Consider the following 13421-nt stretch of genomic DNA (forward strand, 5'->3'; position numbering starts at 1 on the left):
TCATACCAGAGCTCATACCCAGACTTAAATTTACAGAGTGTACAAAGAAATTCGGTAACCTTTTACATATACAGAGAGGTTTGGGTCATTCTAGCTGCACTATAATGGTGAGATGAGCATGAAAGATCCATTGTGTTGTCAAAAGTTGTGTGTAGAAACATCAGGACATCCCGTTTCTGCTCGTGTGGACAGAGATGTATGAGAGGCCAGGGGCCAAAACTTACAAACTCTCTCACATATAGAGCCCCGGCTCCAGACAAGTTTAAGAGGGGGTGCATCGGCTTATTTTAGGGGGCAAAATAAATACGTAGCAATAATATTACTCAAGTAAAAGAAAAAGGTACAGTGCAGTAAAACTACCCTTATAAGTACCCTTTTTCCAAAAAAGTTACTCAAGTGAATGTAACGCGTACTACCCACTTTTGACCATAGACAACAACACCAGTAGCCTACAGGCTGCTTATTAACAAGCTCAAGGTACTGTATTGGTATTAGCTAGTCATCTTTTAGCTAACATTACCTGTATCCAACAGCTTTACTCAACTCAGTCAATTAGTTTGGGAGGGAAAAAAACTGAAAAGTTCTTTGTGTTACTTACTGGTTTGTTGCCATGATTCTAACGTAGCTCTGCACAGCAGCAGCAGGTCTTCACTACTGCACACAAGTGTAAACCCAATGCGAGCATCTTGGCACGCATGATGCGTTTAAAGGCGGCTCGGAAAAGCAGGTTATGATGTCTTAACAACGGATTAAACAGTTTTAACTGCTGAAAAAAAAGACAGAAGGCACAGATATGGGAAGTGTGAAAGTGTCAAACAGATATAGGAATAACAGAGAGTTGGCCACTTTAAGGTAAAAACCCCTGGACAGCTTCCAGTCCAGGGGGGAGCACAGCTGACTCTGTGGGTGAGCAATGCCATGTCGCCAGGCCTGTAAACTATTAAACATTTTTTTGTACCCTGTTTTAGCAAAGGAAATTTGATTAAACAGGAAGGCTGTTTAAATTCACATTTCCTCATTGGTCTGCATCGATCACATTGCTACTAGATAAATTTGTGCTTTAGAGCAGTGGTCCCCAACTCCCGGTCAGTGGACCGGTACCGGTCCGTGGACCAATTGGCACCGGGCCGTGCAATAAATAATTAAATATTTCCATTTTATGTATTATTTGAGTCTGGAGGATCTTTTATTTAGAAAATCCTTTAACCGGATTCTCTTGGATACTTGCGCGCCAACACTGAGGCCACAAGCAGCAAAATGAGTAAGAAACAGATCAGATGTCTTTGGAAAGTTTCTCTGCAAAGAGGAAAAGGCCCAGAGAAGAGACAGGAGGATGGATTTATCCCGGACCGGTAGGTGAGTCCCACATTACAAGCCGCTCTGCGTAACATGCGGCGACTGACTGCTAATGAGGCAATGAAGCTTCAAGCTGCTTCACCACGTAGAGACCAAGCAGGCTGTGGATATAAGCAACACTTAGGGTGTTATTGTCTCCCATCACTCCCAGATGGAACCGTCTCGTTGCAGAGAAACAAGATCAGGGCTCCGTTCGTCAGTATCGTGAGTTAAAATGTTCACGAAAGTAAAATGTTCATTTTTGTGGCGCATCTGCATCTTATTTTGAAGGGATATGTAAACGTTACCATAGCGACCAGAGTCAGAGACCGTTTGGGTAGTGGTCGAGAGGAGATGAGTAGAGCTTGTGAGTCTTAAGTCTGGTTTAGATGCAAGATTTAAGAATGTCGGCCGATTCTCCAAACCTCTGTGACCACAGAGCTGATAAAGTCCAACAGGTTCGATCGGTTCGTGTGTCCAAGGCAGGAGCAACACGAACCGATTCCAGTCACAAACATCCCGATTCCAGAGGATAATCCAGTAAAACCCCCAACATAGCAGGAATTTAGAATAACCAAACATGGATGACGATGTAGAAGCAATAGTGATAGTTTGTGGAATCATTTTAAGAGATAAAAGACGTAACAAAAAGAAAAGACAGTGGATGAAAGACGACGGGAGCAGCCGTTCTATTTGCTGCACTATGATTTGGAGGTGACTGTGTTTTTCATAGATAACATTTTTAACTGAATTAACATAATAATGACCTTTACATATAATAATAAACATTTCCACATATAATCTCTGATATCCACCGGACTCTCAGTTGCGTGATATGTCAGCTGTTTAGGATTCCCCTCTGCTCTGACGTCACCGCGCTTTCTGATTGGCTACCTGTCACATTCAGCAGGTTGTATTCTCGTTCCCAGTCAGGGAAAAACCCACAGGCTGCGATAAAAGGGCCAAGACACCCCAAACAGGGCATATTCAGGATTTAGCGGGAACATCAACATCCAGAAGCCTTATCTGACGGTTCACGCCCCTCCACCCTCGGGCCGCAGCAAAATTTCCAAGTCTTGACCGTTCCGCAGTAATGAAAAGGTTGGGGACCACTGATTTAGAGGGTCAGATGGCATCATTGCATTTAGGCTTTGACTTTTTGTTGTTTTATTTAGATTTTTTTAAGGCAGCCATGGTTTTGTTCCTTCTTTTTCAAAATCAGGTTACTATTCTCAATGTAAGTGATAAAGATAACGTTAGACTTTTTTGGTCTGAAAGAAGGAAAAAAAAAAAAAAAGAACAAATTTGGTCTGTGATTTAAGTTTCATAAATCAGATTCCCCAATCACAAATTGTTGTAATTATTCAGCTATTTGTACTTAAGAATCAAGTCCATGTTTATTTTGTTGAGTTCCTGTAGTTTTGGAGCTGGAGTGTTTCAAATGGGTTCCAGATGCATAAAAAGTACTAATCTAGTCCAAGTTTGAAATGTCTTTGCTTGTAGTTTTTAAAGTAGAATAATTGAATATGCTCAAGATAGTGCGAAATCAAGTAGAGTGGCCTTTTAGCCATTTCTGGAATTGGAAGCTGAAGAATTCACAAATTCAGATTTGTTGCCTCAAAAATGTTTTAAGAGTAAAACAATGAAGTCTCTCACTCTTATTTGGTAACCAAAATCTGAAATTGACATCAAATAAATGCATCCACTAATTATTTAGCCAAAGAAAAACACAAAGTTAATATATAGGGAAAAAACAAAACATTACTTGTATTTGTGCTCTAAATAGACAATTGCAAAAAACACCTCCGCTTCAGACCTTAAAATTTGTGTTTATTTTAAAGAAATGATACAACTCAACTAAAATTAACAAATGCATTTATACAGTTTCTCTTTTTACTCACTTCAAGGTATGTGGAAATAAATCTTTGCTGAATTCTCAAAAACATTAAACTTGCACAGATTTTTAGTTGAGATTTGATATTTTCTATGCACAAAGTGATTAAAAAGTTATTCAAAGGCTGAATAACGTTGGACAGCTGCTCAGCTTTCTGTTCAACTTTCTGATTATGTTAAGTGACAAGAGGTGAAGCACTTCTTTGTGATGAAGAGTATTTTGACCATTTGACTTTAGTGAACTTAGTAAAAGTTTCATCTCAGCAGTCCACAGAGTGTAAAGATGTGACATCAGTGACACTGATGTGAGGAGATTGTTCTGCAGAGCAGAATCTATATTTGAAGCCATCCTAATTCAATCACAGAGTTACATGTAATCTGGCATTCCATCCTGCACATACACTGGAGTGTGTGGATCCACGAAAGTCTCTTTTCATTTACCACTGGACATAAATGCCTTCTTATGCTCTTGTTAGCATTTCTGTTTTTCATCGACATGTAAAAGTCATCTCACTGTCTATCAGTCAGCACACCTACTACACCTTCTATTCATTACTTCCCAGAGGATTAGACAGATTTAGCAAAATCTCTTTCTGCTGCTGTAAATAGGCAGATGGGCCCTTCCCCCACACACTGCTCTCTCAGTGGCTTCAAAGTGACAGAACATTTCTGAACTGAAATTATGCACTGAATCACCTGTTTTTGATTTGCCTTCGCTCTATCAGGTGTAGTTTGTCAGTTTCTATTTTTTTGTATGTTATGCTGTTTGCAATATTTATCAGGAACAGATAAAAATACAGTTCAACAATGTGTAAAGTTACCTTTTAATACCTTTTGTCTCAATATGACATACTGTGTATTTTTGCATGCTTTAATGTTGGAGCACATTGTGTTGCGATTAACTTCAAAGGTAGCTTTACAACAAAGCTTCCAATGCTGTAGGTGCCTGGTAGACGAGAAGGTTTTATGAGAGAGAAAAGAGGTATGGGAGTCAGGCTGCAGACTAAATAAGCTGAGAGGTAGATATAGAGGGTGTGGGTTGCATGAAAGTTTACTAACGCTGGTTACACACAGCCCCCTCTGGTGGCAAGGATGGGGCTGAAAAGGCCTTTCAAAGGCCTTTTCAGAACAAGGCCTTTAGAATGACCCATAGCAACACACTCGTATATAGATATTAAAGGTCACTCTGCTTCCTCTTGTTTCAGATTGTGCAAAAACATTGACTTAGACCATGCCAACACTCCTGTTTTCAGGAGTATTTCGGTCTCATGACAGGAGTCACGAGGTCTCATCATCATGATGTAGACCTCATGATGATGAGGTCTACGTCATAAGTCATGGTGTAGACCTCATATGGACATAGCCACTAATCTCCGTCTCTGTCAGAAGATCACCACAGTGATTCAGTCATTATAAGTAAATCCCTCAATTGGCACATAAATTTGGGGGCATTATTAAAAAACAGAAACAAAGTACCATATGGTCAGGAAACTCCCATGCTCAGTAGTTAATCTCTCTTCCACATCAGCTGTTTGTTTTTTTTTACTTGTTCTACTATTTAAAACAGGGATGTTGATCTCTGACAAGTTTTGTCAGTCAAAACTTGAAATGTCATTCACTGCGGTGTGGGCCAAAGGGGGTACTGTCATGATTTGATTTCTGTGTGTTTATTTTAGGTTATTGTCTTTTGAGTCTCCGTGTTGTCCTGTCTACCCTTTGATTGTTCCTAGGTGTGTCTCATTCTGTGATTATCCTCTGTATTTAATGCCACCTGTGTTTCTGTGTCTTTGTCGGGTCCTAGTTGTCTAACTGTCTTACCGTCTCGTCTGTCGTCTAGCCTTGTCCTTTGTCACCAGTTGCTACCAGTTGTGAGAATTAGCCTTCCATTCCACTCTGTGCTGCCCTTGATTTTTGGATTTTGCGCTTCTTATCATTAAATCATCATATTCATCATTTCAACCTGAGTCCTCAGCATCTTCCTCATCACCTCTCACCACATTTTATGACAGTAGGACCCGACCCGAAGTAACTACGGTGAAGAACGCTACAGAAAAAAAAAAAAACATCAACATCATGGACCCAATTTGCTGTAATAATTTAATTTCGACAATAAAAGACTATGTGGAGAGTGTGGCGGAGCTGTACTTCGCTTTCAGGCGCCTTGGGGTCACCATCAGGCTCCTCTTGGTGCTAGAGGACTGGTCCACCCATTTCCCGTCCCTGGGGTTGGTGGAGCTGCAGCAGGAGGCAGAGTGGGAAGGCCTGACAGCTCTAGCTGTCATGGCTGGTGACCCTCTGCCTCCAAAACCGGATATTCCATTCTTCCTCTCCAGCTCCAGCCATGTCTCCAGCACCCTCCACAACTTCCGCCGCCGCTGCAGAAGCGGCAGCACACACACTGGAGTGTGCCGCCGCTGCTGCGGATTCTCCGCTTCCAGCCGCTGCTGTTGCAGACTCTTTGCCTCTCGCTGCCACAACGGCCTCTTCACCTCTCGCCACCACTGTAGACTCTTCACCTCTTGCTGCCAGTCTGCATCCAGCCACTGTCCCCATGGTCATGGGTTTCCAGGTGGCCAGGCTGGCACCTGGCCGACAGGCGGCACGGCTGGTGGCGTGGCCAGCCCCAGTGAGTGGGCCATCCGACTTAGTGTCCCCTCTGAGTCTCCACCCCGCAGAGCCCCCTCCGAGCCATCTGCTTGCCAGACCCACTTCCAGAGGTCCGCCCCCTTCACCGACGACGCCTGCTGGACCTGCCTCCAGGGGTCTGTGGCTGCCCCAGGCCTGAGCTGCTCCATCGCCGCCCACCAGACCTCCCTCGAGGAGTCCACCGGCGTCCTGGGTCCAAGCTTTACCGTCGACACCCACCCGAGGCTTGAACTTCTCTGATGACGCCTCCCCTCGAGTCCTTTTGTTTGTTTGCTTTTTCATTGTGATTTTGGCCTGGTGGGACCGGTTATCCTGGTTTCGACTTTTCTTTTGCATTAGGTTTTTTTGCTTTAGTCCGGTACTAGTAGGTGCTTCGACGACCCTGTATAGGGTCGGCCCCCTGCTGTACCGTTTTGTTCTGTTTGATCGGCTCACCAGGTCCAACTTTCTGTTTAAAATGTGTACTTTTGAGGTTCCGGTGACGTCACCTTCCGAGATGGCTGCTTGAGCTGACTTCTCCTCCGGTAAATCTTAATTCGGCCCCCATTACTTGCCAAATATAACGAAAAATGAATAAAACTTAGTCTGTAAGGGGGCCTAGAATGGGGAAAAGGGACAGGAATAGAAAAACCGCAAACGAAGACTTAGCACAAGAAAGAAAGATGGCAGCTAGCTCACCAACTCATCAGCATCTCAATGAAGCTAATGCTAATCCGCTTTCCACTGACGCGACAGGACTAACGCAAATTCTGGGGGAGCTACGGGACTTCCGAAAAGATATGAAACAACAGTTCGATGACATTAAGTCAGAACTCATTAACGTACACCGGAAAATTAAGGAGACAGAGGACCGAGTTGAATCGATGGAGGAACGGGCAGTGAACATGGAGCAGATAATGAGCAAGATGGCCGATCTAATTAGCCAGCAACAAGAAAAACTGCTCGACCAGGAAGGGAGATCACGAAGAACAAACATCCGAATATACAATGTACCAGAGGGAGCAGAAGGATCGTCGGTGAGAGATTTTGTGGATAAATTACTTAAGGACAGCCTAGAGATCGAACCAAGTATGGAGTTGGACATTGACAGAGCCCACCGAGCGCTGGCTCCGCCACCAGCCGGGGGCAGAAACGACAGGCCAAGATCCATTGTGGTTAAGTTTCTCCGCAGCAGAACCAAGGAAGAGATTTTACAGAAGGCGTGGGGGAAGAAAGGCGTGCTTCTACACGGCAAACCGATATATTTTGATCATGATTATCCTCCCATAGTGTTGCAGAAACGCAAAGAATACTCCGAAGCCAAACGGGTCCTGAAGCAGAAAAAGATCCGATTTCAATCTCCTTTCCCCGCTAAACTACGAGTTTTTTATGAGGGGGAAATGCGGCTTTACCAGACAGCGGCAGAGGCGACGAAGGATATGAAGGAACGTGGTTTGCCTGTCCCCCTGATCAAGCCAAAGGAGAGTCTGGCAGAGCAGCTGTCCCGCACCGCTTGGAAGAAAATCGACTCGAAACAAGTGTCAGGAGAAGAACGAGAGATGAACATCAGAGAAAGACTGAGTGAGTTCAGAAGAGAAACTAGCTCTCTTCAAGAGGAGCTCTGAAGAGTTGCATTAATAATCGGTAAGCTAAATAATCACTGAGTAATCAATAGAATATAAACTATGAGGACAATGTATCTCAGTTTAGCTCAACTGTTCTGTATTACGGTCATTATCGTTGTCGTACTGAATATATTCCCTAGCCCCGACCTAGACGGAAAATAATAAATGCACCGAGGAGGAACGCAAACAAAATGGACAAAAACAGCTTTAGAGTAGTCGGGGGCCCTCCCCTCCTATTCAAGGGAGGTTTTCCCCCAGGGCTAGATGGTTTTCCTAGCCAAGTTCAGGGTCACTTGTTCAGGACCCCAACCTTGGAATCTCAAGTTTGTCTTTTTTTCTTTATGGTTAAGTTGTTGTTTACATTTGCACGGAGAGTGGATTGGTTAAGCTTTGATATCAGACATCTAAAAATGATCAGCAAGACAATTAGACATGGCTAGCAATAAGATAAATATAATTACTTTTAATGTTAATGGTCTACTCAATCCAATTAAACGAAACAAAATCCTGTCAAAAATGAAGAAGGAACATGCCCACATAGTGTACTTACAAGAAACCCACCTAAACAAAAGTGAACATGAAAAACTAAGAAGAATAGGTTTCAACCAATTGTTTTTCTCTTCATACAAGTCAGGACATAGAAGGGGGGTAGCTATTCTTATCTCAAACAAGATACATTTTGAAAAATTATACGAACTGGCGGATAAAGAAGGCAGGTTTGTGCTTGTGAGAGGAAATGTAGGGGGAAACCCGGTTACATTATTTAATATATATGCTCCTCCAGGGAGTGATATTGATTTTTTCAAGAAAATAACTAATGTATTGGTAAAAGAAACACAAGGGGTTCTGATTTGTGGAGGAGACTTAAACATTCGTCTGCAACCAAAGATGGATTCTTCCAGGGAGAAAGCCTATCAAAAAGAACAGCAATACAAAAAAATAAATTTACTATTTAAGGAAGTTGGCCTGATAGACATATGGAGAGACTTTTACCCCAATAAAAAGGACTATACACACTATTCAGCCACTCACTCGGTATACACAAGAATTGATTATTTTTTGACATTTACAAAAGACAGGGATAAAATGGACAGATGTGAGATTGGAACAATAGATGTGAGTGACCACTCACCCGTATACCTAACAGTGGACCTTGACCTACAAAAAAGAAACAATATATGGAAACTAAATTCAGGTTTGCTTAATAACCAATGGTTCAAACAGGAGATACGGAAGGAAATTAATTCTTTCTTAGATCTCAATGACAATGGAGAAGTATCTCCTCCAATGTTATGGGACACTCTTAAAGCTGTTCTGAGGGGGAAAATTATAGCAATGTCATCGCACCTAAAAAAACTAAGGAATAAAAGAGCAGAGGAATTACATAAAAAATTAGAAGATCTAGAGCAAAAACATAAACAAAATTGTACACCAGATATACTAGAAGATTTAAAAAGAATTAGAAACGAAATAAATAATATAGCATCACAGGAAACTATGAAAAACCTCATGTTTCTTAAACAAAGACACTATGAAGGCGGATCAAAATCTATGAGGGTCCTAGCATGGAAACTAAAAAAGAAAACAGCGGAAAATACAATCCATAGAATCAGAAACCCCGAATCAAAATTGTTAAAGAATAAATTAAATGACATCCTGGAAACATTCGAAACATTTTATAAAACCTTATATTCAAAAACCCCTGGAGGAACTATAGAAGAAATGGATGAATATTTGAACTCACTAGAGCTCCCGGTTATTAACGAAGAACAGAATAGAATAATGACATCAGATATTACAGAAAAAGAGTTAAAAAACACAATAAGCAGACTAAAACCATGTAAATCACCTGGATCAGATGGATACACAGCAGAATTTTATAAGGAATTTCAGAAAGAGTTGATTCCAATCCTCCTTCCTTCACTAAATTGGATTCTGAAAAAAGCTCAAACACCACCAAGCTGGAAGGAGGCAATAATCTCGGTACTACATAAAGAGGGTAAAGATAAACTGGATTGTGGATCATACCGACCAATATCTGTCTTAAATATTGATTATCGACTTTTTACTTCTATAATGGCCAGACGAATGGAAGAATTTCTCCCTTCTGTAATACATAACGATCAAACTGGTTTCATACGACAACGTCAAACACAGGACAATATAAGAAGGACGCTACATGTTATAGATCACATACAAAAAAATGAACTAGAAGCCATTGCTATCAGCGTAGATGCGGAGAAAGCATTCGATTCAGTGGACTGGAATTTTCTCTTCAGGGTTTTACATAGATTTGGACTAGACAATACAATAATAAAAACAATACAGGCGTTATACAAGAATCCTACAGCGAGAATTAAAGTTAATGGTCATTTATCAGATAGAATTACTTTAGAAAGAGGGTCAAGACAAGGGTGTGCATGGTCTCCGCTACTTTTTGCTTTATATTTAGAGCCATTAACCCAATCGGTAAGTGTTGAGAAAAATTATTATTTTGAGTGTTTAACACAGTTTAAACCTTTTAGAACCAATTTCTTAAGTTTGAACAGGTTTCTGTTAGTGATTTGAAACAAATACTATTGCTGGGTAAGTATTGAAATAGATCTGCAGGAGAGCCTCGGCTCAGACCCCTGGGGTCTTATCATTAAAGACAGGAGGTCATAAATTAACATATGCAGGAAGGTGGAGGACATTATAACTTGAATTACTCTGAGAGAGGGAACTTTGGTCGGTTCACGTAACCAGGATGAGAAGTCTTCCAGAACTAACATCTGACATGGTGCAAAAACTGAATATAACATAAAATGTTTTAAATCACTAACATTTAATTTGTAAGACATTTTTCTTAGTTATTAATAACATGTTTTGACTAAAATTCTATTATCTTGTTTTAGAATTAATTTAGTTAATGATGAATGTATTTGAAATTGTATTATTTCTGACTATATTAGAATCAAATGAAAATGTTTTGTTTAGTATTAGAAAATACTTAGGTTTATGGTGAATGAATGTCTTAATTCTTATTTGTTTCTAATTCCTAATTAGAAACAGGAATTGTACTTCATTATTTTCTGTTTATTATCTATTGCTTTTGGTTTGATATCAGGACTAAACTTTGGAGATGCTGAGTGCAGAAGAACAAATTGGATTTTTGGAGAACTTTTCATTGAATTAAAAGTACAGAATTAAAGGTTTGTTCCTGGCAGAGCAGAAGAGAAACCAGAATTTCACAGCTACCTGTGAGGTTCCTGCATCTGTTTCTCTTTGCCCAGATGGCTGTAGAGCCGGATAGTGTTAAGAAAATACATTTAAAATAAGTTAGTTTTAGAATTTATCATGACTTGATTGAAATACCATAATTATAGTTTTAAAATTTATAACATATTCTGACCTATTGATATATTTTACTGTAGTTAAAGCAGATTGTTTGCCAAGATCTTCTGATCTGCTCTTTGTCTGTTGGGAAACAATCAGTAGGAAGTTCTAGCTTTTCACACTGATCTGTGAAAAGCCATAAACCACCATGAATTCGGAGAGTCTGCTTCCACCTTATTTAACAAAAGGTGTTTGATCTTGCGACCAAACTGCGGGACTTTTTCTAAAATCTAAAAGGGCCAGAGATGCCTTCCAATTGGTCAAGTAGAGATACGCCTTATTTGAATACATTAAAGAGGAAAACACACCTACAGGTATAAAAGTTTGTGCACAAGGAAAACAATTCAGAAAAAAAGCTGATTTATTTTACTTCTGCACCAGCTCTTTCTCCAAGGACGTCCTTGATATTTCTTTGTCTTCTTGTCTCAGGTAACAATGTTTGTATCTGTCTTTCTTTAGTTTCCTGTACTATCTTATATTTTCTTCTGATTGGATTAAATCCTGTAATTCTGTGACGTCAACACGCATTGTTGTGTTTTTGTCCCCGCACGTGGCCACGCGAGAAAACCCGGGATCAAAAGGAAGTATCAGAGCCAGAGTTTTGCTAAATTTACCAGTGATATAAAAATTCTTCCTTAACAGTAAGACAAAATAAGGACATCAAAGGAATAACTATCAAAGGGATAGAACATAAATTGGCTTGCTATGCAGACGATATATTAATTTATATGGAACAACCTACCCACTCCCTCCCAGCTTTGCTGCAATTATTTAAACAATTTGGCCAACTATCAGGATACAAAATTAATATTAATAAAACTCAGTTGCTGTCCTATAATTATACCCCAACTCAAGAAATCCAAAACAAGTGCCCCCTAACCTGGCACACTGACCACTTTAAATATCTAGGCATTACTATACCAAAGGACCTCGGAAAACTATTCGAATATAATTATGTTCCCATACAAAAAAGAATTAAAGAGGATATCACAAGATGGAATCTTACTCCTTTCCTGAGTTTTAGCTCAAGAATTAACTCGATAAAGATGAACATACTGCCCAGATTGTTATATTTGTTCCAAACTTTGCCAATTGAAATAAATCAAAAGGTTTTTCATGAATGGGACAAACTATTATCAAGATATATTTGGCAAGGTAAAAGACTTAGAATTGGATATAAGGTATTACAACTGGAAAAGAAAATGGGAGGTTGGGGATTGCCTTCTCTAAGAGATTATTATTTAGCAGCACAAACAAGAACATTGATATACTGTTGCGACCCAACATATGAGGCTCAATGGAAAACTATTGAAACAAAGGCGACACCCGTTCCCGTACAGGCAATTCTGGCAGATGCAAATCTACAAGGTTTCATAAATAATATAGATAACCGGTGGATGAAAACAACCCTTAGAGCTTGGAAAACTATTGTTAAAGAAAATGCACTCGAGAACGATTTGACAATCATAAAATGGCTCGCATATGATTCAGACTTCACACCAAACAAACTGGACGCCAGGTTTAAGGACTGGACATCCAAGGGAATCACTGCTCTGTGCACAATAATGAACAAAAACATCTTAAATGATTTCCAAACACTCAGGAGAAAATATTCTTTGGACAAACAGGACTTTTATCGATATTTGCAAATAAGGAATTTCGTTAACTTAAAATTTAAACCAATTACTGACAAAAATATAACATTACTGGAAATTTTCATTAATGCCTATAAATCAAAAATTAAAGGGAAAATTATCTCCCTTATCTATAAAAACCTAATAGATCTAAAAAACAATTCAACCCTACATATCAAAGCAAGATGGGAGAGAGAGGGCAATTTGACGATAACAAAGGAGGAATGGACAATAATATGGAACTATCAATGGAAATACAATAAATCACTACACTGGCAAGAATATGGATGGAAAAACTTGGTAAGATTCTTTATTACACCTGCTCAGAAATGCCACTATGACGGAAATCTTCCCACATGTTGGAGAAAATGTAGAAATCAAAATGCAAACCACTATCATGTCTTCTGGGACTGCCCAATTATAAAAGATTATTGGAAAGAGATAAATAGTGCCTTACAAGATATTTTTAAACAAAACATTCCTTTTGAGTTCAAGCTTATGTATTTAGGCATTATTCCTCAAGACGCCTCAAAAAGAAACAAATATCTGATGACTATTTTACTAATGGCAAGTAAGAAAAACATTACAAGAAAATGGTTGTCACATGACAAGCCGACATTAGATGACTGGATTAACATAACATTTAACATATATGAAATGGGAAAAATAACAGCCTCTCTCAATCACAGGACTGTACAATTTGATCAGTGTTGGAGGATTTGGGTAGATTATGTAAAACCTAAAAGATCTGATTTCATCTTCAAAGACCAAACATCTTAAAGCTGCTAGACAATCCACTCTCCTATGATAGCCATACCTTATAGTTATTTTATGTTATATATATTTTTGTTATTGTATTTCCTTTTTCTTTTTAATTATTTTTCCTTCGTTTCCTTATGATCACTTTAAAAACGTTCTCAGAGAAGTAATTATA

At 39.5% G+C, this 13421-nt stretch overlaps 1 protein-coding gene across 2 annotated transcripts in view; it reads left to right on the top strand.

Annotated features, from left to right (window-relative positions):
• LOC103482112 (rho GTPase-activating protein 23-like) overlaps window positions 1-13421 on the top strand; it is a 128722-nt gene that overhangs the window by 5035 nt on the left and 110266 nt on the right. The window lies entirely within an intron of this gene.

The sequence above is a fragment of the Poecilia reticulata genome, chromosome 19 (genome assembly GCF_904066995.2).
Source record: "Poecilia reticulata chromosome 19, P_reticulata-male-v2, whole genome shotgun sequence".
NCBI lineage: Eukaryota > Metazoa > Chordata > Actinopteri > Cyprinodontiformes > Poeciliidae > Poecilia > Poecilia reticulata.